This window comes from Pseudorasbora parva, chromosome 21 (assembly GCF_024679245.1).
Source record: "Pseudorasbora parva isolate DD20220531a chromosome 21, ASM2467924v1, whole genome shotgun sequence".
Taxonomy (NCBI): domain Eukaryota; kingdom Metazoa; phylum Chordata; class Actinopteri; order Cypriniformes; family Gobionidae; genus Pseudorasbora; species Pseudorasbora parva.
In genome coordinates, this window is record NC_090192.1 from 15580426 (window position 1) to 15598966 (window position 18541).

Consider the following 18541-nt stretch of genomic DNA (forward strand, 5'->3'; position numbering starts at 1 on the left):
AGCTTTCCTATTGCAAGGACCATCAGAGAACAGAAGACCAGTTGCTTACATCAGCCGTAAACTGTTTCCAAAAGAGGTACGCTATTCAACAGTAGAAAAGGAGTGTCTAGCCATAAAGTGGACCTTGGATTCCTTGCGATTATCTACTGGGCCGTGAGTTTACTTTGGAGACTGACAATAAAGCATTGCAGTGGTTGGAGAGGATGAAGGATTCTAATGGATGAATTACGAGATGGTATCTTGCCATGCAGCCATTCCGATTCAAGATTCAACACGTGCCTGGTAAAGTCAATGTTACTGCTGACTATCTATCTCGCTCTACGGGCGAGATTCTTGAAGAGGGGGGAAATGTGAGGGCCTGAGTGGTGGCCACAAAAGAGTGGTAACACACACACACACACACACACAACCTCACAAACACACACAATACAAACCACATTTATTCATTTAAGATTAATCTTTTGCAATCATTTACTTCAGTATAAAAATAATCACACAAGACAGACAATAGTCATTAATCTTTTTATTAAGTTTGCATTTGTTTATATTTTACAACACATTGACATACATAGTTACTGATTTGTAGTGCACACAAATTAGTTACGTTGTATTTGTTATTTATATTTATTTCTATTTTGAGTTTAAGTTTACCCGTGGTGTGGTGACTTCCAAACATGGTCCGCTCCAGCAGCATCCTGGTGCAACAGAAATTAGAGGTCTGGTTGAAACAGAATTTAAGCCATTTGGTTCTGCCCGGATCTACCATTTGCCGAGGTTGCCCGGGGGAGAAAGCAAAGTTGATTTCTTTATGTATTGATTTATGTAGTTGTATATTTATGATATTTGATTGAATGTTGCTTTCCTTAATCTTGATTTAACATTTCTTTCTTTGAGTTCAATTTTGATTCATTTGATGTTTAATGTTAAATGTAAAGTTTATTGGTTTTCCTCTTAATTTGTAATGGGCCCATCCTTTCCTTTATAAGCAGTTTCTTTGTTCAGTTGAGTGGGGTGGTGCTGCTTGAAGTGAACGTCTTCGCATATCGGACTTGGAGAGTCGGTGGATTGCAATCAAACTGTACCGTGAGTGGAGCAATGGGTAATAGTTCAGATGGTGATGATGATTGGCCTTTAGATATGGAGGTTAGCCAAACTAAAAAGGCAAGGAAAAAATCATGGTCTGAAGCGAGTAGTGGAGACGAAAGCACTACAAGACAAATAAACAAAAAGATTAGAGCCAAACCTACTGGGGGCAGTAGATATGATGATGACAAGCAGGATGAGTGGAAAATTATTATTACTCTCAGTAATGATAAAGGCCATTTTCACCCAGTTCAGGTAACTAAAGCAATTGAGAAGGAAATAGGGAAAATCAAATATGCTAAATTAATGAGTAACAGAAGAATCCTAATTTCAACATTAAGTAAGAAGCAACAGGAGATGGTTCTGAAAATGAGTAGTCTTGGTGGTGGAAAGATTAAAGTGCATGTACCAGGGATGGCAGCAAAGTTAAGAGGAGTGATTTCAAATGTACCACTAGAAATGTCCATAGAGGATGTGAAGAAAGAAATACAAGGTGGGAAAGTAATAGAGGCAAAAAGACTTCAAACTAATAAAAGTGGTGTTAAACTTGACAGTCTGTCTATACTGCTTGTTTTTGAAAAGACAATGCCTTCTGAAGTCCAAATGGGCTGGATCAATTACAAAGTGAGGGAATACATCCCACAACCGTTAAGATGTTTCAAATGTCAGAGAATGGGCCATACAGCACAACAGTGTAAATGGAAACAAAGATGTGCAAAATGCGGAGGAGAACATGACTATGGCAAATGTAAAAACGATGCTAAGTTAAAATGTTGTAATTGTGGAGGTGAACATAGCGCTGCATATGCTGGATGTGCAGTCCAGAAACAAGCTAAAGAAGTACAGAGATACAAATTTGTGAATAAGGTGACATATGCAGAAGCATTAAAGAGTATTGGTAATTATGAAATCAAGCAAAACAACAGACCAATAGAATATCAAGAAAATCTGAGTGACAATGAGAGGCGTGCAGTACCCAAGAGTTCAGGTATATGGAGATCCCAGTCAGGAAGGCCAGCACCTCCACAGCAGCCATGCAATCATAAATGTAAAGTTGAGGAGAACACCTTGATTGTAGAAAAAAAGAGCTTTATAGCTTTTATATGTAAAGTTGTTAATGTTGCTACGCGACAAGAAAGAAAAAGCGATAGAATCAAGACAGTAGTGGAAGCTGCAGAGGAGTTTCTAGGCATAAAAGATCTAAAAGCTGAAAATATACATAGTATGTTGACTGCTAAAAATGATGGGGGGTCTCAAAGTGTTATTTGATCTTGTAATGGTATTCCATCTCTTGCAATGGAATGCTAGAAGTCTGATTGCAAATGGACAAGAATTAAAAAAGTTTGTTGAAGATTTTGAAATTAATCCAGATATTGTTTGCATTCAAGAAACATGGCTTCGCCCTCACCTAGACTTTATTTTACCTGGGTATGAGTCTGTCAGGTTTGATAGAAGTGGAAATCAAGGTGGAGGTTGTGCAACATTTGTAAGGGATGGGATATCATTTAAAAGAATAATAACTCCTGTAGAAATAGAATGTGTGGTGATTGAAGTATACAAATCAGATGGGAATTTGATAGTAATCAATTTTTATAACCCTTGTAAATTATTAAGCCTAGACATCTTAAACAACATAATTAGGAGACAAGGAACAAAGAAAGAAATATGGTGCGGAGACTTCAATGCACATAGTAGTCTTTGGGGAAGTAGATATACTGATAATAATGGAGAAGTAGTGGAAGAATTAATGGATGCTAGACAGCTAGTTTGTCTAAATAATGGAAATGGTACAAGAATTGATATACGTTCCAACAAATTATCTTGTATTGATCTTACCTTAGTTTCTAATAATCTGGTAAATTCTTGTGAGTGGAAAATTATAGACAGTACAAGTATTGGTAGTGACCACTTTCCAATAATATGTTCTATAAATGTTGAAATGGATATCCAAGAAAGACCTAGACATAAAAAGTGGGACTTTGAAAAAGCTAATTGGCAAAGATTTAAAGAAATATGTTGTGAATCAGCAGAATTAATCTCAATGGAGGGTGATGTTGAGGAATGTATATCAGAAGTTTCACATTTAATATTAAATTCCACTCAAGACAGTTGGGGGGAAAAGGAAAAGGGTTCCATGGTGGAATGATAAATGTACAGAAGCCATAAAAGTACGAAATAGTGCTCTGAGAACATTAAGGAATAATTTGAACCAAGAAAACCTAACTGATTATCAGAGGAAAAAGGCTCACGCTCGAAGAATAATTAAGGAAAGTAAACGGAACGCATGGAGGAGTTACTGTTCTACTATAGGGATGGAAGTTAAAATAGGAGAAATATGGTCAATGCTGAAGAAAATGAGTGGAAATAAAGGGTATGTTAAAATACCAGTATTAGAGAATGACGGAATAATAGCAATAACAGATAAAGAAAAGGCAGATATGTTAGGGAAGAAGTTTGCCAGTGTGCATAGTGGAGACCATTTAGATGATATCCACAGACAAAATAAAGAAAAAATTCTAAGTGAAAATAGGAATGTGTTTATTAAAAAAGATAATGAGGAGAATTCCATGGATATAGAAATTAATATGAATGAACTAGTAATAGTACTAAATGGTGCCAGAAATACAGCTACAGGAGAAGATCAATTGAGTTATATCATGTTCCAGAAATTACCTGAAAAAATATTAGAAATAATATTATATGTATTCAATAAGATATGGGAAGAAGGTAAAATGCCAAAAAGTTGGAAGAGTGCACTAATACTGCCTTTTAAAAAACCTGGAAAGGATGCAAATAATGCTGGTAATTACAGACCCATTGCCCTAACATCCCACCTGTGCAAGTGGATGGAGAAGATACTAGTTAGAAGATTAAATTATTTCCTTGAACGTGAAGGATTATTTGCATCATACCAAAGTGGCTTCAGAAAAGGACGTTCTACGATGGATGCGGTTATAAAAGTAAGCAATGAGATAGAGAAAACATTTAAAATGAAACAAATAATGAATATTATATTCTTTGATATTGAAAAAGCGTATGACTCCATGTGGAAAGAAGGATTATTAATTAAATTCAATAGGAATTAAAGGTAAGTTTTATAACTGGGTTTTAGAGTTTCTATCAGAAAGAAGATTTAGAGTTAAAGTGGGATCAGAAATGTCTGAGGATTTTGAAATAACCAATGGAATTCCACAAGGAAGTGTTATAAGTCCAGTTTTATTTAATATTATGATTAATGATATTTTTATGAATCTGGACAGAAGGATTGGATCAGCTTTGTATGCAGATGATGGTGCCATCTGGGCAAGAGGACGAGATCCCATAGGTGTGAGATGTAAAATCGAGGAAGCAATAAAGAAAGTAGAACAATGGTCATACAATTGGGGCTTTAAGCTTTCTCCAAGTAAATCCTGTCATATGTTATTTACCAGGAAGAAAGGGATAGACAAACAAAACTTGAAATTATATGGACACAATTTGGAAACCGTAGATCAATTTAAATATCTAGGTTTATGGTTAGATCAAAAGGGTACATGGAAAGTACATATAGAAAAGATAGAAACAAAATGTAAAAAAGTTATAAATTTAATGAGAGCATTAGTTGGGAAAGACTGGGGAGCAGATAAACAATCACTGATGTATATTTATAGGGCTTTAATGAGGTCAACAATAGATTACGGATGCTTTGTATATGGAGCAGCAGCTAAATCACATTTAATAAAAATAGACAGAGTTTTAAATAAAGCTTTGAGGCTTTGTACTGGTGCAATGAGATCAACACCAACTAACGCAATCCAGGTAGAGTTAGGAGAAGTGCCCTCTGACTTAAGAAGAGATAAACTCATGCTTACATATTGGTGTCGCCTACGTGGATGCGGTAAGGAAAATCCTTCCAATAGTGTTATTCAAGAATGCTGGGAATATAATTCTTTTCAAGGTAATGGCTTTGGATGGGTAATTAAGGCTAAATCAGAGGAATATATATTAGAGAATACTTGGTTTAACTCACCTACACCTATAAGTAATATCCCTATATGGCTGTTTCCAAAAACTGAGGTAGATTTAAATATAATGAAACTAAAGGAAAAATGGGAAGAGAGTGAGAAAGGACACTTGACAAGTCAATACATAAGAAGTGTATATTACAGTTACCTAGACATCTATACAGATGGGTCCAAAGATGAAAAAGATAGGGTAGGCATAGGAATATACATTCCGACATGGGATTTAAGTATTGGGAAAAAATTACCTGATCAGCTATCAGTTTACACGGCAGAGATGATGGCAATTATTGTAGGGTTGCAGTGGGTGGAGGAAGTAAAACCAGACAGAGTGGTATGTTGTGTTGACTCTGTAGCTGCCCTTTACAGTATTCAAAATATGAAATCTAATAGAGAAGATTTAATGTTAGAAATCCATCAAAGTTTATTTAGACTAAGAAAGCTTCGGATAGATGTGAGATTCTGCTGGGTACCTGCTCATGCTAATATAAAAGGGAATGAGAGGGCAGATAAAATAGCAAAAAAATCAACTAGGACGAGCGATATTATAAATATCCCCTTTGGTAAAGGAGAAGCTAAGGCAATGATTAAAAAAGAAATGATGAAGAAATGGCAATATAGGTGGAATACTGATAATAATGGAAGGAAATATTATAGTATACAGAAATCTGTCAATGCACAGGGTGTAATCAGAAGAAACAGAAGGGAGGAGGTAGTTTTAACCAGAATGAGGTTTGACCACACGGGGTTAAATAAAACAATGTTTATGTTAGGTAAAAATCAATCAAATGAATGCTTGGAATGTAAAATTACAGAATGTGTGGAACACATAATGTTGCATTGTAGGAAATATGTAGAACAAAGGAATAGTCTAAAGCAAAAAATAAGGCAGGCAGGAAGAACATGGAACCTTGAAGGTATACTGGGAACGACAGGAGAAGGTATAGAGGACACACAGAAAGCAGTTGTGGAATACCTGAAAAATATAGGGGTATATTATAGAATATGATGTATTTTTTTTTTTTTTTTTTTTTTTTTTTTTTTTAATGCCATGATGTAAGGTAGTTTCATTGGCCCTCATTTATCAAAAGTGCGTACACCAAATTTCCAGCGTACACCTTGCGTATACCCAAACCCACGGTGACTTTGAGATTTATCAATATGGACGTTGGCGTACGGCACGCTCAAATCCTACGCCAGCTCAGGAGGTGGTGTACGCACGTTTGAGTTAGTGGGAAAATGCGCAGAAAAACAATTCCTAACACCACAAAACGCACTGACAAGATATGTTATATGACCCACTGTTAAAAACCACAACAACAACATTTAGTGTTTATTTTTGTGTAACATGAACGTCAATGTTTAATTTGTGTGACTTTACCAAAGTGTTTGATCTGTAGGCATATGTATTCCTCCAGTCGCGAGCCTGTGCGCTTTATCTGACGTTTCAGGCCCGCGCCTGGCCCAGCAGCTGCGCACGGACTGGGACTAAAATAATTCAGACTGACAAAATAATAAAAATGGCCTTCTTCTTTTAAATAATAATAAAATCAATAAAAACGGCATTTTCTTCTAAATAACAAGCGTCATTAAGAATAATAATCATAATAATAATAAGAAGAATCTTACAAATTGTCATGTAATTATTAATGTGAATGAATCTTACTCCACATCACATCATCATCACTATTGTACACCCCAATACATGTGCCGTGATACGAAATTAAATGCTAATTGTTTCAAAACGTGCTGTAAAATAATGCATTGTGATGGTAATTTATCATCCAAACAGCTATTTAAACTGCTGGAGTGCGCTTCTCAACCCCCACACTAACAGTAGCTACTCGTAATTTGGGTCCATATTTTGTTTTTGTAAGCGCCTTTAATCCCACTCTTTAAACTCCCAAATAAAACAATTTTTTCCACTTCCCTGGTGATGGTCTCGATGGGCGCATCTCAATCATCTCAATAGTTCAGTAGTCAGAGCACTGATCAGGGAGTCAGCCCGTTGACTCATGTCCTAATCAGTGCCCTGACTAAGTGGACTAAAGAGATGATTGAGCACGCCCGATCTCCACGTCGGAGAAGTTTCGTTTCTTTGCCGTCTTCTGTTTGTCCATGACGTAAAATGAGGGCGTGCGGGAGGCAGAAACTTGAATATATAGGGGCGTGTTATTCTAATGACGATCGTTTTCAGCCGCGGGATTTATCAAGGGCAAGTATTGCGTACACCTGAATTGCAGAGGTGCGCACAGTTTCATAAATCAGGCGGTGAGAGGAGTGTAAGCATAATCTTACGCCAACATATACACCCGTTTCTACGCAAGATTGATAAATGAGGGCCATTGAATCCATGCTTCATACTCTGGTACAGTAGGTGGCGGTATGCACCTAATAAGATATGGTTGCAATCCGCCATTAAATCAAAAGAAGAAGAAGAAGAAGAAGAAGAAGTTGAGTGGGGTTGTTTTAGTTTGTTTCTTTCTCATCTGTATGGTTTGTCTTTTCTTTTTGTTTGTTGTTTTGTTATATGGAAATTATGAGTTTGTAAAGATATTCTTTTGGGGTTAAAATAAAGACCCGCTTTCTCGCCCAATGCTGGTGTTCCTTGTGCTTGGCTTGCTTGGTCCCTCACAGAACCCTTAAAACACGGGTTCTTAAAGTGTCCGCATAAATGTTTTAAAGTCCTATGAAATCGGCAATGCTGATAAAGCGGACACAATCCTAGAAACTTGTCATTAAAACAATTTACTGTTTGTCATGACAATTTCTGTGTGTAAAAGAATAGGGCTGCACGCCTAATCAAATCGTGTATTTGTGAATAGTAATTTTTAATATATATTTAATGTCACGTGCTTCTTAAATTATTCAAAAATCATTCTATTTTATCTCTGAATATTTCCACAAAATATAGCTCTGCAGTTACTGTGTATAGCATTAATAATAAGGAGAACCATTATTAATAACTGATCACTAATAATTGAGATAACTGATAATAATGAGAACCATTAATAATAACTGATCACCAATAATAATTGAGCAGCAAATCCTCATATGAGAATGATTAGTGAAGGATCATGTGACACTGAAGACTGGAGAATGATAAATGTAGCTTTGATCACAGGAATAAATTACGTTTTACAATGAATTACAATAGAAAAGTTATTTTAAGTTGTAATACTATAGAACAATATAATTTTTTTTTAATGCATTTAATACTATTTTAACTATATTTTGTTTTGTCAACAGCTGAGATATTACCTTATAGAAAGGCTTTTGCATAAATTACAATTGGGCTCAAGCACAACACAACTAAATTTGGATTACCTGGAGTTTTGTTGTGGTCAGGAGCTGTATCTTCTGCAGGCCCTGTCCAATCATGTAGAAGTACCGCTTGCTATCACCCAGGCTTTGCAAGAGCTTTTTGAACTTGCAAAGTGACAACTGAAACTGCCAGCTCCTTCTGTCACAGTGGAAGCTGCAGGCACCACAGGACACCCCAAAATATTGATTGAAGAACAGTGCTTGAAAGAAATGTCCCATACTCAACTTCCTGTGCCTTGCATAGCTATGATGGGTGTTTCAAGAAGCACAGTCTTTAGACGAATGAAAGAGTATGATCTCTTTGTTAGAAGCATGTACAGTACAATCAATGATAATGAAATGACAGTTTGGTTGCTTCCATCAAGAATGATTTACCAAACGCAGGCTACAGGATGGTGAGAGGGAGACTGGAGTCAATGGGCCACACTGTGGCGGATCTAGAAAATTTTACATTGGGGGGCAAAGGGGTGGCAAGAGGTCTTGGCAGGGTGGCAGGTGTAGACGGTACATGGAAATCCCTATATGTGAATTGCTTTAACAAAACAAACACAAAACCACTTTTAAACTACAGTACTTATTGTTTAATCATGCCCTTACACACTACAAAGGTTTTTAATTCACAACAGTAATAAGCCCAGCGTTCAAACAAAACAAAACGGTATAAAAAGCAAAATGAAAATATAAAAAAGTACAAGAATTCTGGGAATTGAAGGTCTACTCTCTTCCTCTCTGTCATCTTCCTCCTCCTGAACACTCTCTACCTCTGTCCCTCTCTCTGAATCTGGAGCCTCCTCTTCATCTCTCACTGATTCTTCTTTTTCCTCGTCTCCTTCACTTGTTTCCTTGTCTCCTTCACTATTTCCTCTTCTCTGTCACACCTTTGTTTCCCTCACCTTCTTCCTCCTGTGTACTTCTTTGGATTTTTTTTTTTTTTAGCAAAAAAGCTAGTAATATCCCCACTTTTAGCCTTCCTTTTCATGGTTAGGCTCCAGCTACTTTCTGCAACTACTCTTGCCTGCAAAAGTCAATATGTGAAAACCTCTATTATCCTGGTATTACATTACACTGTAGGGCCATGTAGCTAATAAGTAGCCTATTTAACAAATATAAAAACAGAAAGATTTATCACATGCACACTATTGTATTTATTTCCCCAGTTCTAAACTGGTTTCATTGCTGTGATATCTGAGAAGAATTGGATTTAATAGGACTGCTTAGCTAAATCAAATGTAAAAAATAATAATAATAATAACTGCATCACAATAAGTGCATTGTGATTGTCACTAACATTTTAGTAACAACTGAATTTTATTAGGTTTAGTGACAACATGTTACAGTGTTTACATGGTACAATTTCTGGTAAGCAGCTTTGTTATTTCAATTAAATTATATGATTGTGATTTGATTTAATATTGACTCATTTGGATAAATATTAGGCACACAAAATGTACCTAATCTCAAGAAAAAACAACTCACCTAATGCTGTAAACATACAGAGAGCCCTATCAGCTGGCAGTGTTATTTAAGGTAAAAAATAACTCAAATAAAAAAAAAATATTTTTATTATAACTTTATTTAATGATATAAATACAAATATAATAAATATGTAAAATGGTACACTACACATATTTAGCAAAATACTCTCTAGCTCTTATGATCATTTAATGGCTTTCCTGAGGTAAATGTTATGTGACAATTGTTCTCCAGTTGTTTTATTGAGCTTTGTTAGATTGATTGGTCGATATTATATATGAGGAATATACATTTAGGTAAGTTGTAGTCTACTGTTTCTTTCAACATTGTTCATTCGTGTTTACTAGCTAGTAAGTTAGAAATGATCGGCTGTGTAGTGCAGCTAGGGATCTGTCACGTAACATTTACAAGCGCCAAAACGGCATTTATTGTTTGAATTTCGTAATAAAAGTGACAGAATCTGAGAGCTGAGATTTTTTTTAAATATCAAAATTCAAAAGTAAGTTAACCTGCTCTGTCTATTCGGTCTCCTGCGCTGATTTTGGCTAAGGTAGACTCGCTGTTTTTGCTGATGCTGAATCGTCTTAAGCACACAATACATTCATTACAAATTTAATTTTAAGTTAAACGTTTGTTTAAACTACACCTGGGGAAACTTACTTCACCTTCAGGGGCTCTGGGGCAGCTCAGTCTCTCCAGTGGGTTTGTTGCAGACTTGCTGTGTGTGTGTGTGTGTGTGTGAGCCAGACTGAGCGAACGCCGCTCTGCACGTTTGAATCAGGGACGTATTTGAGGGGCGGGGCCGCGGGGGAGGGGTATTTTATGTATTTTAATGTTAATACATTTAAAATTAAAAATTAAATGGTTTACCTTTGGTAAATGCATAGGACATACTGGCAGTTTGGTTTGTTTTTACAAGTAGGACTACAGTTTTTGGAACATCAAAGTTAGGGGGGCAGCTGGGGGGGCAAGGCTCCCCTGTAGATCCCATGCATAAGGTTGATTCCTCAAGGCTGTCAGGGCTGTGTTGTACGCAGAGTGTACTCCATACCAGGGCCCTTGTCTCTGGTACATGTACACAAATCACAAGTCAATCAGGTTTGTGATAATTTAGTGGCTTAAGCCCCGTTTCCACCAAAATTACCCGAAACAATTTGTACCAGGAACTTTTTTACGGGAACTTTTCTCCCCTCCAGACCTGCAGCTGTCTGCGTTTCGACCGCGATAAGTTCCAAGAAGATTAGGCAAATTAGTCCGGTGATGTAGGACTGCTGCACGCGACTGCTCCTCCAAATCAGTGAAGGACAGTAATCATTTTTGTGTGTACCGATTGAAAGGTTTAGTGGACTATTTACATGAGACGTTATCTAAACCTATCTGGTGTTTACATGACTTTCAATCGCAATCATTTTGTCATATGCAGTTTGTCTGCCGCATCAAAAATGTCAACGCTGTTTTCTTCACCAGCTGGAATGTGTTACTGTAGCCATAGCAACTTTTAACAGCCACCAGGACTAATACAGTATTATTTATAGCTATTTATTTGTTGTAAAGTGTAATAATCATCTCAGAAAAAAAAATCTTCTGTCAGGCGCAGTTAAAGTAAAAACTGCCTGGGGCAATATACACGTGTCATTACTCCAACATTATCTTCATAACTTACGAAATAAAAAGTTTACCCCTCAGAAAAATTAACTTTCCTCTCTTGTCAACATGAGCGCGGCACGCGCTGTCACATCATGTAAGGACGCACACTTATAGTAATCGGTCAGGTCGTTTACATGGTGAAAAAAAATTAATAACGAGTATGGAAGAGATTCAAGCTGTGCTGCTTTTGCTGGTTATGTATAGGTTTACTAGGTAATTAACAACGACAGAAAAGACCACGAATATGCAGATTCAGCAGCATATTCAGAAAGCTTGTAAAGCTAGATTTAAAATGACAATGTATATTATTATCAGCTATTACGGACATTGCACGTGAGATGGCTGAGACAAACGCGGCGCGCGCCATCAGACAGAGAGCAAGACTGATATTTACTGAACGAGACCGAACCTCGCAAAAGACTTTTAAAAATGCCCGTTGAAATAAAATGCCGCGTGAGCTAAACCAATCAGCATGTTCAGCGCCCAAGTCCCGCCCTCGAAAGTTCCTGAACTTTAAAAAAGTACTACCTCGCGAGCAGGGCCGTTTGGAGGGGGAAATATTTACCCGGAACTTCATTTAGACCCTGGTTCCTGTGGTCTAAACACACGAAGTACCACCCAAAGTTCCTGGTTCCTGGGTAAAGTTCCTGTGGTGGAAACGGGGCTTTACTTTGATTGGTCAGGGAGTGCATTTGAAAAGTAGCCAATTAAGACATTTTTATAAATGCCAAAAGTAATACTTTCGATAAAAAGGGTATCGCTTTGTAATGTCCTTAAATGCATATACACATTGATTTAATTTTATATAAAATACTTTTTATATTTACTTTTACTTCCTAGATACAACAATGTGATATTTGGAGGAGTGGATGGTTTCTCCAGAAAGGTAACTGACTGCTGCTGTACACCTATGCCTTTGGTAAAACAAAAAAACAATGTAGTATGTAAACAGATCAACAGTAGATGCTCAAATAATTTTTTGTCTTACTGTTCCTTGATTTAATATTTAATTTTGTTGTATAATAGTGTTTTTACTTCAGTGCCACCCAAGTAATTTGCTGAACATACTCATGCTTCCTCAGAATTATCCCTGTCAGACTTAACTTCAATGCCTTTTAATTTCTTTACATTTTGCTTAATGTTGTAGATATTGTACTTGAATGCAGCCACAAATAACCGTGCTTCAACGGCATGCCATGCCACTTTTTCATGGAGGCAGTTCAACAGCATGGACACCTAGGTAGTGTATTTGAGATTGTTACAAAACGGCCCTCTTTGTAAGTGGATAGACTAGGAACATTTTAAAATGTTCTTTATCACCTTGCCTTAAAAAAAAAAAAAAGATTTGATTTCCTCAATTCAAAATTTTATCAATAAATAATTATTCTGGTAAAAACTATTTTTCATCATCCTTGCTTGTTGAAGTGTTATTTAAAAGTTAAAGTCCATTATTAAAAACTATTATGATTCCAGGGTAAGAGCTGATCAAGGCGTTCAGAACGTGGACATTGCCAGGTTTATGTTTACTGTCCGTGGCAATAATCGGGGAAGCTTCATCTCTGGAAAAAGCGTGCACAACCAAAGGTACAATTCGTAGTTTTGTTGTTTGAGTAACAACACAAAATACACAGCAAAAATAAATAAATAAAATGATTTAAACCCACAATACATTTTGATCCAGAAACATCACCATAAACAATTTTTTTTTTACATATAGATGGTGCTATTTTTTTCCCATTAGAAGGTGTGACATTACAACACACAATTATATCACTTCAACCCTTCAAACTTATCGTTTCAACCCTTCATAGGATAGAACATTTATGGAGAGATGTGTGGATCTCAGTCTCATCAAAGTACTACAACCTTCTACACTTTCTTGAAGAGAATGAGCTTCTGGCTTTTTCAATTACCACACCAAAACTAAGGGCTGAAAAGAAGTGATTTCTTCATATGACATTCCTTTAATTGTCTACTTAAACGTGCAGTATGCAACTTTTGGCCACTAGGGGTCACTCATTCAAAATAATAACAACTGACGTACTTTGATGACGTCGGGAAAGTGCGTGGGCTCATGGGAGTTGTTGTCATTATTGCCACTGTCAACCAGCGAATCTGGCATCTCCAGCAGAAAACATGTTCACTGACAAGGTAATTGATTGTTATATTACATCTCTATTATTGTTAAGTTTAGTTACGGCTTTTCACTTTATGTAATGTCAATCTAATGAAATAGCAGCAAGCTACCGTTACTTAACAAACTTATCAGTAACGTTAGATAATGTGCGAGACAGAATGTTGTGCGGGCGGTCGCTATGTCAACATACCTATAAGTTGGTAGGCTATGTTGACATATTAACCACGCATCATAATTTGAGTCACTCAAATTATAGATATATTGACATGGCATCCGTGATTGTCGAACATTCTGTATATCAACTGTTCAATAAGGAAATAAATTTCAATTTAGTTTATCATTACCAACATAAAACATAGTAAATGAGAGAACCAGCACCAGCAATACTTTGTTTATTGGAACACGCGCTGTCGCTCCCCACGTTCATCAATCATTCTAATAAACATTTATTTTGGAACTCAGAGATATATGAATAAGTAGATCATTATTAAATCAATATTATATGTAGCTAGTATTAACATATGATAAAAGTGACGGTCACCTTATATTAATTGACCAAGATAGTGGCATATTACCTTATGAAGCTAACGTTACTTTCTCCAGCTACATATAAAACCAATAATAGCTAGTCCATCTGCGTTTTACACATGACATCATCGTGTCACCAAATATACGGATAGAAATATACTTTTGAATCAGTTTTAAAAAGTCTCAGTTTCAGTCTCCAAAAACACAGAATCCGCCTGTTTGAAAAGCCGATACATATACATACATGTATACGTATTCAGCTAAACGCGTCTCAATGTGGTCAAGATCGCTATGCAATATGCAAACATACAGCATGTTATGATTATATGATTATTATGTTAGCTGAATGGTTACTTAAATGATCTGTTTATTAAAACGCAAGCGAGATCAGCATCTCTCTGCAGTCCGAGCTTGTCACGAAGATTTCGCCATCTTTCAAAGGCTTCTCCAAGGTTTACACGTCTCTTGCTTCTTCTACTGTCCCAAAATCTTCTCGGGTCATTTTTTTCACCCCTTACGTTTGCGCTTTGTTGAGCTGGCAGAACGTACAGGCAAAGAGTAGTCATGATCCATTATCATACAGACTTTTTTATACGGGTGTTCCCCTTATACTGTCTGTCAGTGTTCCTCTTTGAGTTTGGCGGTTCCGCCCATAGATATCTATGGTTCCGCCGAGTTCCGCAGGAAGCAAGACGCAAACGTGGATATGACGTGAAAGACTGGCGACATAACGGAAATAAAGACACGGTCCGTGTCTTCGAATTAAAATATTAATTTCTCTGAATTTAGAAGTTAATTGGAACTGTCGGGATAATGTAAACACACAACTTTAAAAATATATATAACATAGATATAGTGATCTTTTATATTTTTAATGCTGAAACATTACATATTGTGCCTTTAAATATTAATAATTATTAATATCCATAAGTAGGTCATATTTGCCACAATTAGCTCATAAACACAAGCAGCTTTTTCGTTCCAACTGTACCCATGTCGGGTACAGTTGAAACAGTACCCGAGTACAGTTGAGACACCCATCCGTAATGCAGTAAAACTGCCTAACCAATTCATTGTAAAATACCTTTAAAAATGAGAATTCAACAGTTTTTATTTCCATTCAGTATTTTATTTGATTATTTGTTTAGTTAAAAGTAGTTAATTAGTAAAACATTGAACAGTATTTAACAATAGTATTCAACAATATTTAATTTCAGTTTAGCATTTAATAGCAGGCTAACAGTTTGTTTGAGTGACAGTAAAACACATTGAACAATTGCAAACAATCAAATGCAAACAATAACATATTAAACATAATAACAATAAACATAATAAATAAAAGATAATAAAGATAGCCCAATAAACCAAAACCAAAACAAAGGTTCTTTCAGTCACCTAGGCTATGCAATCACTCATGGTCACCTGTCACTTACAGTGGTGGCAAATGTAATGTTGGTTGTCATCAATGCATTCAACATGCGACCACATGCCACAGATGGAGCAAGATATCCAATGCTCCCCTGGCCGGGATTTGGAAAACCATTCCCCACAGACAAGACATTGAGTGTCCTCTGTGTTTTGCTTTTTTTGCTTTTTCCCACCCTCTTTTTGCTGCAATACAATTTTTCTTTTGACTGCTTGGGCACACTTTTTTTTCCCTCTTCAAGGAGATTCTTTATGGGTGTGTCAGTGAGTATGTCACTGGCCCTTGTCCTCCACCGTTGGCCACTGGCCTTTCGGGGACCAGCTTTGGGGAATGGCCTTACAGTCTCAGGCAAGAATTCTGGAACTTGCTCTTGCTGAACATCAAACAGACATACATGTATGAATATTTTATTTTCTAAATTTGTTTGGCATAAACTAGAAGTTAAATAAATTCATTTATCTTACTTCAGTGGTGATTTCCTCCTCTTGTAAAGAAAGAGAAACTAAAGTGAGAGTAAATTCCTCAAAACCCTCTGAGTTAAGGGTCACTATTGGCATAGGAATATCCAGGGAGGGGACATGATACTGTGTAGCAGTGGATGGCCCAGGGAGAGATGGAGGTGCAGAAGTGGATGGCCCAGGGAGAGATGGAGGTGCAGCAGTGGATGGCCCAGGAAGAGATGGAGGTGCAGCAGTGGATGGCCCAGGGAGAGATGGAACCGGAGGGGGTCTGTCAGTCACTGATGCTGGGAGAAAGTTGACTTCACTGAAGATGTTCTTGTTGTATGGCCAGATCCCAGTGCACTGAAATCCTTTCTTGACATTCTGAGGTGATGCTGCCAGGAGCAAGATTTTTTCGACCATCTCTGGTAGGTCATAGATGGTGATTGTTGTTCCAGGATGCCTCCGGTGCCACTTGTCCATCTCACTGTTTAGGTGTTTCTTTAGTGGCCCATAAACAGTTCTATCCAGTGGTTGCAGTTGGTGGGTGCAGTGTGGAGGGAAAGACAATAGAACCACGCCATTTGCTCGACAGAAATTGACAGCTGCAATTGATACGTGAGAGGAGTGGTTGTCCAACAGGAGCAAAACTTTGTTGTCTTCTGTTGCCCTGGTATACTGAACAAAATGCTGGAGGAAGACAACAAAGTCTTGCTCCTGCATCCAGCCACTACCATTGGCTGTGCCAATTGAGCCCTCTGGACCACCTCTGATGAAATGTGGGAGATACTTGGGGGGGGGGGGAGAATGTTACCCAGGGCATTTCCTGCCAAGGCCATGGTAACAAGGACCCCCCTCTCTGCAGATGTTACACTCCCAACTCTTCTCTCTCCCTTAGTTGCAACAATTCGTGCAGGATTCTGGACTGTTGTTAGGCCGGTTTCATCCATATTCTAAATGTCTTTGGCTGTGAATCCATCACTCTACAGAACTGTGGCTAGCTTATCGAAGAATGTTGCCACATTTGTGGGATTGAAACTGGTGGCCCTGCTTAAACTTGTGGCCTGAGGCCTCCTAATGGAAAGGTGTTGGTGCCTTCTCATGAAATTTGAGAACCAGCTCTCACTTGCCATGCCATTTTTAGCCCACATTGCTGGAAAGGACAACCCATAAAAACTGGCTAATTCAAAAGCCAATTTGTGTATCTGAAATAATAAAAATAAATGAAAAATCAGTTGCACTAGTATAATTAAAGTAGTTTCATTTTATGATTTAATAATTTCATATTTGACCTAGAAGTTTAAGACAGTAATAGTTTATTTAACAGTGCATTTAAATGCATAATTTCTCTTTGTGTCTTTGTATGTGTATGTTATGTGTCTTGCTGGCTCATTTCAGTATTAACATTGTGCTTAACCTGAACTTTTCCTATTGATGGTTTAACTTTTACTCTCCAGTGTATTCCTACCTCTTTTGGGGGGAGCCCAAAGTATAAAGCTGCTGCTTTCCTCACGTAAGAAACTAGTTTGATTTCTTGATCAGCAGTAAAAACTGCATTGCAGCCCTTAAACCCTACTGAGGGCATCAAACTTGAGCCCTGCTCAATAAGATGTCTTCTTTTCTTCACATATCGGGCCAGGGAAGCAACAGGAATGCTTAACTCCTGTGCTGCACTCCTAATTGACCTCCCTTCCTCGACACTTTTTGAGGCCCTCTCTAAAAGATCTGCAGCAACTCCCCTATCCGTACTCCTAACTCTGAAGCGGGGCATCTTGCAACAGGCATAGCACACACATAAACAAAACTCTACAGATATATTTTGTCTTGTTTCTAGTCCAAAAATCTAGCAGTTCTTAAATCAAGAAATATTTACTAGACAAGTACAAATTGTCTTGTTTATGGAAAAAAATAATTAAGATAATTGGCAGATTATTTTGCTTATTTTAAGCAAAAACTAATAAAATAAATAAATAACAAAAAAATCCCAAATCAAGACAATGATTTTTACTTTTTACTTCTTACTTTAATTATTAATATTATTTTTATCTTTTTATGTTTGGACTTGAAACAAGACAAAAATAATAAGAAAAGCATTTTTTTGCAGTGTATCAACTGTACCCATTTACTGCCTTGCATATCTTACATCATGCCCTTATATTCTTATGTCCTTCATGTCAGAAAATATGTCAATTAGGACTACACAGTTCAAATATCACAAACATCAAAATCTGTTTTAATTTGCTTTGTACATTGTCTAAATATGACTATTATGAATGCGATCTTACATCGTGCAACTAAACTGCATGTGCCGCAAAAGGATTCTAGTGCGGTTACAATTGATACGCTGCGTCTCAACTGTACCCCGCTGACCACCGCGCGCAGTTCTCCTGATTTTACGATGGCCTTGCATGACACACAGTCATGCAATATGCCAGTTTTCAGAGCACAGATTAAGATTTACGAAAATGTAAGTTAACTTTAA

The 18541-nt window shown here is 37.1% G+C and overlaps 1 long non-coding RNA gene across 1 annotated transcript; it reads left to right on the forward strand.

Annotated features, from left to right (window-relative positions):
- The first annotated feature begins 1020 nt into the window (after window positions 1–1020).
- LOC137055599 (uncharacterized) lies at window positions 1021–13091 on the forward strand. The gene is made up of 4 exons (XR_010900031.1): window positions 1021–1099; window positions 12369–12414; window positions 12676–12768; window positions 13002–13091. It is a non-coding gene; the product is annotated as an uncharacterized lncRNA (long non-coding RNA).
- The last annotated feature ends 5450 nt before the right edge of the window (window positions 13092–18541 follow it).